This window comes from Aythya ferina (genome assembly GCF_964211825.1).
Source record: "Aythya ferina genome assembly, contig: HAP1_SCAFFOLD_119, whole genome shotgun sequence".
NCBI classification, from domain to species: domain Eukaryota; kingdom Metazoa; phylum Chordata; class Aves; order Anseriformes; family Anatidae; genus Aythya; species Aythya ferina.
Genome location: NW_028181403.1, coordinates 221,283 through 230,245, shown reverse-complemented (window position 1 = coordinate 230,245; position 8,963 = coordinate 221,283).

Below are 8,963 nucleotides of genomic sequence, written 5' to 3'. Positions count from 1 at the left end.
GTTTTGAGCGTCCAAAGTGTTATAAGTTGCCCCCTTAATTAATTTTCAGAGAGCATTGTATTAATCATAGAAAGGAATTTATTGAGTAAGCAAACATCAAGCAAAACAGCACTGGGCAGCCGGGGAGTCTCAGCTCCGCCAACGGCACGCACCTCACCCCTGCCAGGGTCCCTTTTTATACCTTGCTAATTCTGGGATTACTCAGCACATCCTGGTATATTCTGCGACTGCGCGCACTGTTGCTATGTTCCCTCAACATAACCCTAAAATTAACCGTAACCATTACCCTAACACTTATCCTTACCTAACCCTAATCCTAACCCTTAGTCTAACTTTTAACCCTGACCCATAACCTTAGACTTCCCCTACCCTTACCCTTACTCTTCCCCTTACCCTAACCCTTACCCTTACACTTACGGTTACCATTAACCTTACCCTTACCCGAACACTTACCCTTACCCTATCCCTTACACTAATCCTTATCCATACAACTTCCGCTTACCCTAACACTTAACCTTAACCTAACCCTAACCCTAAACCTTACCTGAACCCTTACCCTGACCCTTACATTAACCCTAACCCTAAAACTTAACCTTAACCTTACCCTTAACCTTAACCTAATACTTACCCTTACTTTTCCCTCACCCTAACCCTAAAATTAACCCTAACCATTACCCCAACACTTACCCTTACCCTAACCCTCACCCTTTCCATAACCCATACTCTAACACATACTTCTACCCGTACCCGTACCCTTACCGTAATCCTTACCCTTACCGTTACCATAACCCTTACCCTTACCCTATCCCTTACCCTTAACCTAACCCTAAACCTTACCCTTATCCTAACACTTACCCTTACCGTAAACCTTACCCTTTCTGCTACATTTACCCTTAGCCTAAATCTAAACCTTACACTTACCCTTAGCCTAACCCTCGCCCTTACCATTACCCATACCCTTATTCTTACCCTTACCGTAACCCTACGGTTACCATTAACCTTACCCTTACCCTAACACTTATCCTGAACCTAACCCTTACCCTAAACCTTACCCCAACCCTTACCCTGACCCTTACATTAACCCTAACCTCTACCCTAAACCTTACACTTACTTTTAACCTTAACCTTACCCTTAACATTAACCTAATACTTACGCATACATTTTCCTGACTTTAACCCTAAAACTAACCCTTACCCTAACCCTTACACTTACCCTAACCCTAACCCTAACCCTTACTCTAACCCTTACCCTGACCTGTACCCTTACACTTACCCTTACCCTTATACTCACCCTAATTCTTACCCATACCATAACCCATACCCTAACACATATTTGTACCCTTAACCTTACCCTTACCCTTACTCTATCTGTTACCCTTACGCTTACCCTTAACATAAACCTTACCCTTGACCTTACCCTTACCATAAGCCCTACAACAACACTTACATGTACACTTACGCTTACACTTACCCTAGCAATTACTCGTACAATTACCCTTACCCTTACCCTTACCCTTAACCTAAGCCGAAACCTTAAACCTTACAGTAAACTTTACCCTTTCTGCTACACTTACCCTTAGCCTAAATCTAAACCTTACACTTACCCTTACTGTAACCCTCACCCTTACTGTTGCCAATACCCTTACTCTTACCCTTACCCTAACCCTTCTCCTTACACTTACTGTTACCTTTAACATTACCCTTACCCTAACACTTACACTTATCCTTATCCATACCCTTACCCTTACCCTAATCCTTACCCTTAACCTAACCCTAACCCTAAACCTTACCCCAGCCCTTACCCTGACCCTTACATTAACCCTAACCCTTACCCTAAAACTTACACTTACTCTTAACCTTAACCTTACCCTTAACTATTATCCTAACACTTACCCTTATGTTTCCCTCACCCTAACCCTAAAATTAACCCTAACCATTACCCTAACCCTTACCCTTACCATAACCCATACCCTAACACGTACTTGTAGCCTTAACTTTACCATTCCCCTTACCCTTACCTTTACTGTCTCCGTTACCCTTACACTTACACTTAACATAAACCTTAAAGTTAACCTAACCCTTGTTATAAATGGCTCAGGATTCAAATTAGGATTAAATAAAAAAATAGGATTTATTGAAAGAATATAAAGGAATAGAGGTAAGCAAACAGCGCTGGGTGCACCGGGAGTCTCCGCTCCACCAGGACGCACACCAGTTACATCAAGCAGCTGATTTTTATGCTCCTAGACTAATACATATTCATTACTACTTCTAAAAAAAATAGATTATTAGAATTAGCTTCCGGGGTGCAGTCCCTCCTACTGGAGCATGCGCAGTCTCCTCTGGGGTCTCTTCTGGGGGTCTCTAGGGGTCTTTCATGCTGAAGGCTCGTAGTCTTCCTCTCCCCCTTTGTACTTACTTGGCACCATACCAAGTTTATAGAACATTCTCTTCAAGACTTGTCTCCCAGCCGTCCTTCAGCTTCTTTTTCCTTCCTCTTAATCTCTCGGCCCCCCTAACCAGATACCAAAGATCCGCATAGTATCCCATAACAGTCACTAGTTGTTATCAGTTGTTCTGAAACTCCCAGACATCAAACACAAACAGCTTCACGAGTAATTAAAACATTCTTCCCCAGCCATTCACAGACACATCTATAGCAGTGTTAGAAATAGAAGTCCGGAATAACAAAAGCAAACAGGTTCATAAATTTAAGGAGTGATAAATTGACTAGAATGAGGGGGAGACTGGGACACGCTGCAGCTGTGGTTCAAGAATTAAATTGCCAGTGCAGGGCTCAGAGGCAGACAGGATTCAAACAGAATTGTTCTTTATGGACACGAATTGTTAAAACATTCCTCACAATCCCTTATCTTCTTTTTAACATCCCCAATTCGTGTCTCTTCTGTTATTAATAATTGGATTTCATCAGTTTGTTCTTGGAGGGTCCAATTCTTAAGCATCATAATTGACATATTCCCTTCTTTTTTTAATGAAGTTATTACAAATGTACTATTTATCACCCGGTGTATTAATAATGTAAGACAAGGTATCATACAAGGTACAAATAATAACGTAATTACACCACATAACAATAAAAATAACACTCTTTTGACCCATGGTCCACCAGGCAGCCATGAAAATAAATCCCATTCCATATCCTTCCAGGTTTGTGTTTGCTCGCTCACCTCCCCCCTCCTTCTCTGGGATGGGAGAGAGAAATGGGAAAGTGAAGCCTGTGAGTTGAGTTAAAAACAAGAAGATAATAACAATAATGATGATAATAGTACTACTAGTAATAATGTGTACGAAACAAGTGATGCACAATGCAATTGCTCACCACCTGCTGTCCGATGCCCAACCTTACCCCGAGCAGTCCGGCCCTCCTCCCAGCCTGCCTGCTGGCAGGACAGTGAGAAGCTGAATTTGGCTTGGTCCTTGGCTTGGTGTAAGCACTGCTCTGTAACAATTAAAAACAATTAAAACATCAGCATATTATTAACATTCTTCTCATCCTAAACCAGAACATAACATTCTATCAGTTACTAGGAAGAAACACCTTTTCATCAATCTTTAAACAGTAATTACTAAAGTTAAATTTTCCACAGACTTCTCCTTCTTGTGCTAGCAAACAATCCAAAGCTAGGCAATTTTGATACAAAGCAGTTCTCATCTTTATAACTCATTTAGATCAGTTCTCATCATTTATAACTATTTCTATTACAGCTAATAACCTAATTATTCTATTAAGTATATATACTGAGGTCCTATAGCCCCAGGATCTGTCTTCTGCCCATGTAGCTGGATCATAATAGGCAAACGCCTTCAGGGTCGATTCAGACTTGTGTTACCGTTCGGCCTGTCAGGGTGATCCAGCTCCTGTAAAACGAATCACAATTTTATATAGGTTTAAAAAAGAGGTTTTTTATGTTATTTTCTCGGGACAACCTGATCTTAGTGTGGGAGAAGTCCGGTCGAGGCCCTCTCATTCGGCAGTCAATACCGATAGGGGTTGCCTCCCTCGGTAGACCATACACACCACAGTGGAGGGTCCTGCCCCAGTCTTGCCTTCTCCCTTTTCTCCCTTTAGGCTTGTCCTTTTTATTTGGCATCCTTAATTCATGCAGAGCCTCGTTGCCAGAATATTAGTTCTCCCTTAGCTTGAGTTTCAGTTTCCCAGGAGCGGACTCAACCCTCCAAGTTTCAGTAGTTACTGGTCCTTTTATTCTGGATGCGTGGGTCCCTTTCTGCAGTTCTCACAGCTGTTTCAGTAGTCAGTAAAACAAGGTACAGTCCCTCACATCGAGGGTTCAGTGATTCTTCCCTCCCGTGGCTGCTTGTTGAAACACTTTATTTTTTATCTTCTGACAAGTTAAATAGCAGTTATTTAATTTGCTTTGCCGTATGGCCCTTTCCAGGTTCCTGTAGCAGGATTCATCTGATAGCCTTTCAGGTTGATACAGATTTGACTACAGGGTTTTGGCATTCATCACTATCTCCACAGTTTCACAGCTGGACAGTCACATTCATTTATGTTGCATTCCTTCAGGGGCTCATCACCCCAGTCCTTGCAGTCTCTCTGCTGGTTACACACTTTATTGATATCTATGCATTCTCCACTTCTGCACTTGAATTTGCCAGGTCCAGAGCACTGAATAACATTGTTACAGTTTGCTTCATCAGTGCCATCCAGACAGTCTCTCACACCACTGCACTGCCTACTCCCATGGACACAGTTCACATCTGAACTGGTCTGGCCTACAGGTCCAGGAAGGGCAGTTAATTTCATCTCTTCCATCCTTACAGTAAGGATCTCTATCACATCGCCACAATTCTCTTCATCTTCTCCACTGTCACAGTCTTTTTCACCATCACATTTCCATGACACTGTTCTCATATGACACAGCTCAGCACTTTCATCAGACCCATCTTCACAATCCAGATCCCCATCACACTGCCATCTGTTTGGCACACACTGACCACTGTTGCACACAAAGTCAGATTCAGCACACATCTTCTTCACACATCTTCTTCACACAAACACTCTCATCACTGCCATCTGAGCAGTCTTCACATTTTACTCTAGCACCGTCGGCAGCAGTGCACAGTCAGGCGAAGGCGAGCAGCAGGCAGAGCGCCTCGCCTCGCACCGTCACCTGTGTCACTTATACTACTCCTATTACCCATGCTGTTAGTGTCAGTGGCATCCTCCTTTTCTTTTTGCCACTGACCATTCACCACAAATGGATGAGACACATGATTACTAGTTAGGAAAGAGAGTGTAACGTCTGCTATATGGCTGCAGGCAGTGCCAGCTGCAACCTTAGGTTTGTGAAAGAGCCTGCTGGTGGTCATTTGGCAGTGTAATCTGCGTCTCTGCACTCCTGCCCTGCAATAGAGCTTAGTCGTCATTAGTAACAGTTATAACACCAATCTGGGGACTAATAGTCTTTTTTGCATTGCAAGATAAACCTTTTATAAAAAGAATGCTAGAGTGAAGCAGCACAGCCGCTGCTGCCGCTGCCTCCATGGTTACGTCAGACAGGCTGCAGGGTCCTGATGTCCGCCCCTCTGCTCTGTGCCGACTGGCCACACGGTGAGGGTCGGCTACCGGTGTCCACTGACGCCTCTGGTCTCCCGTAGCAACTCGATCTTGGATGTCCCGCAATTACTTCAATTCCCCGCGTTTTCCGGCTTCTGTCCGGTCTATTCTGTGTCTCTCAGAGCCGTCCGTGGCTCTGCAGCGTCTCTCAGGGCTCTCTCCGTCCAGTGGTAGTCCCTCCGTAGTGTCTCGGGTCTCCCAGCGCCACTCCAGTCTCTCGGCACCGCTCCGGTCTCTCGGCCTGTTCAGGTCTCAGCGAGTCCAGGTCTCGGCCTGTGCAGGCCTCATATGTTGCAGAAAGCATGTCATATCATGCTCCTGCCTTTTTCTTGTCACAGTCAAAACATTTAAGAGCAAAAATAGGATACACAAGATACACAAGATACACTGGGCACCACCACTCAAAACTTGGATAAAACAGCACTTCTTTTCAGTCTGTCAAGCACTTCGTTCGTCTCTGCCCACTCCCCTTGTGGAGAGTACGGAACAACGGATCGGAACTCTGCACTCGCTTTGCAGCAACGCTGCGTCTCACTCACACAGCACAATCGCACACGGAGGCCTCCAGCACATCTCATTCATACCACAGGAATATAATTTAGAATGATAACCAACCAAACAAGTATTGTCTCTGACTGTGTTCTTCGTGAAGTGACTTGTAACACTTTGTTTCAAACCCTTACATTTACACAAATACTTTCAACACAAAATACATACAATATGCAAATATTACAATATACAAAATGTCAACACAAAATACATACATAAAAACACATACAATTATTAACACTCCAGTTAGTATCCCTCCAGCAGCTGAAAACATACCGTTTGTCTGCAGTTTCAGGAGATCTTTGCTCCTGCGGTGAGCAGCTGAGAGTGGAGTCCCCTCCGAGCAAAAACGCTCAGGGTGCACCTAGGGGCGTCCACGCTGCAGCCGATCCCGCAGCCGAGCAGAGTGTCTCCTGCCTGGCTCACCAAAATGACTCACAGAAAGCTGACTCCACAATCAGTAAGATTGTAAAGTAGGTATGTTTACTCAGTTCCATGCAGCACGGGGCGGGTAGTCCCACCAAAGTCGTGCACGCCTAACGTGGCAAATTGCTCTAGTAAAGAGTTACATATACATGAACATTCCTATACATATACATATTCCTAAGCTGTCCCTTTGTGAGCAGTCCTCCTTATCTCAGACCCCTTGATTAAAGTCCGAACCATGAGGTTGTTTTTGATCTGGTTCTCGGGGTCCGAGAGGCTCCTGTTATCTGGTGGTATAAGTGCAGCACAGGCACAAATGTAGCACATATTCATTCTTAATCAATTGCTCTCAAATTTCTAATTCCAATGTTTCAGCTTGCTCTTTTCTGGATCCATGGGTATTCTACTATTAATGTTCAAAGCCTGACAGACCCCGTCCTCCGTGGATCAAAATACATGGGGTCTTAAGAGTTCTTTTGGTCATTCTATCATATAATACAGGATCATTTTTAATTTCCTCTTTAATTTTCTGGGGCCCCTATTGTTCCAATTTCTAATCATTATTCGTAATGGACTTTTTGGTCATATATCTGGTAATTTGCTCCCTTTCTGGTCCTTGGTCTTCGATTTTATCTGACCCATCCGGGAATTTTACTAGTGGCAATTCCCACAGTCCTTGGTTGCCCCTAGTGAGAGTGTCTTGCAGGGGGTTTAGGACCTATCACCCACCCACGTATCCCTCTCTTCACCAGCCCAGCACCCCCGACAGGAGATTAGAACTGGTGAGAAAACAAAAAGACCTCCAAACGGACTTTAGAAGTCTCAGTTACACTCTCACACACAAACACTAGCAACCGCACCTTTACCCAACCAGACGGTATCTTACAAATCAGTCGTATTCATCCAGAATCCAACTGGACGGTATCCACAAGCATCTCTGCTGTCTTCTATGAAAGAATATAAAGGAATAGAGGTAAGCAAACAGCGCTGGGTGCACCGGGAGTCTCCGCTCCACCAGGACGCACACCAGTTACATCAAGCAGCTGATTTTTATGCTCCTAGACTAATACATATTCATTACTACTTCTAAAAAAAATAGATTATTAAAATTAGCTTCCGGGGTGCAGTCTCTCCTACTGGAGCATGCGCAGTCTCCTCTGGGGTCTCTTCTGGGGGTCTCTAGGGGTCTTTCATGCTGAAGGCTCTGATTCAAAGATCGAAGCCGAAATTCCTTTAAGTGGTATATTCTTTATTGTAGCGCTGGATGCACGGGGGATCTCTCCACCTATCGTGCATACCCAAAGCGGAAAGCAGTCTTGAATTTATACAATCAATCTATCAATATTCTACAAGCACCTATACATATGCATTACCTATCCCCGCCTTCCCTCGCTTCTCATGCTAATTAGCCTTTTGGCACCTTGCGCCTGCGTAGAGCCTCCCAAGAATTGTGGGCAGGGGTCTTTGGGACGTGGGCAGGGGTCTTTGGGAGGAAGACCCCGAGTCTTCCTCACAGTGTACTTTTCACCTTTGGTCAGGAATCTGCTGAATTGGCATGTTTCTTAATTGCAAGAGCTGGTTGTTGCTAATTCTTCCGTTTGTTGTATCTTTATAATGAATTCCAATGTCCAGTTTCGAGATTTATAGTCCTTAAATTCGTTTCTCTGTCCGCCTGCCGCTTCCTTATCATGAGTTCCAGTGTCTTGTTTCGAGATATACAGTCCATGTCTGGGGATTGCCCTTGCCTCCCCAATACCTCCCCAGTACCTCCTTAATCAATCCCCCCTTTTCTTTTCCCATGCAAATTCTTTTGCATCAGATACTTTCTTTATTTACAGTAACACAACAAAGCAGGCATCTAAACAACATGCACACAAATATTCCTAACACTACTAATACGATTAGAGCAATGAATACTTGTTTCAACCATTGGAAATTGGGCAACCAGGAGGTTAACTTAGTCCATAGTTCACTAAAACTCCATGAAAGATCATCTTTACTGATCTCATGTAGGATCCTGGTCTGCTTCCATATTTCTTCCAGGTCGGTAGAGATCCTTCCACTCTGATCTACATACATACAATAACTTGTGTTTATTACTGTACAGACTCCCCCTTGAGTGGCCAGTAACAAGTCTAGGGTCATCCGATTTTGGAATACTACCTGTGATAAACTAGATATCTCTTCTTGTTGAGCCTTTATAGCATCCAGAATTTTGTTTTCTAACTTCTCTATAATTGCAGAAATATTAACTATTGCCTTTTCCAATTCACTCACTCCTAACCATGGGATAAACCATCGAACGAAACTATGAAAAGCGGTGTGTCTCTCTATCAATGGATTGTTAATTTTTCGTCTGATTCTCCGCATATGAGTTCTCAAGTAA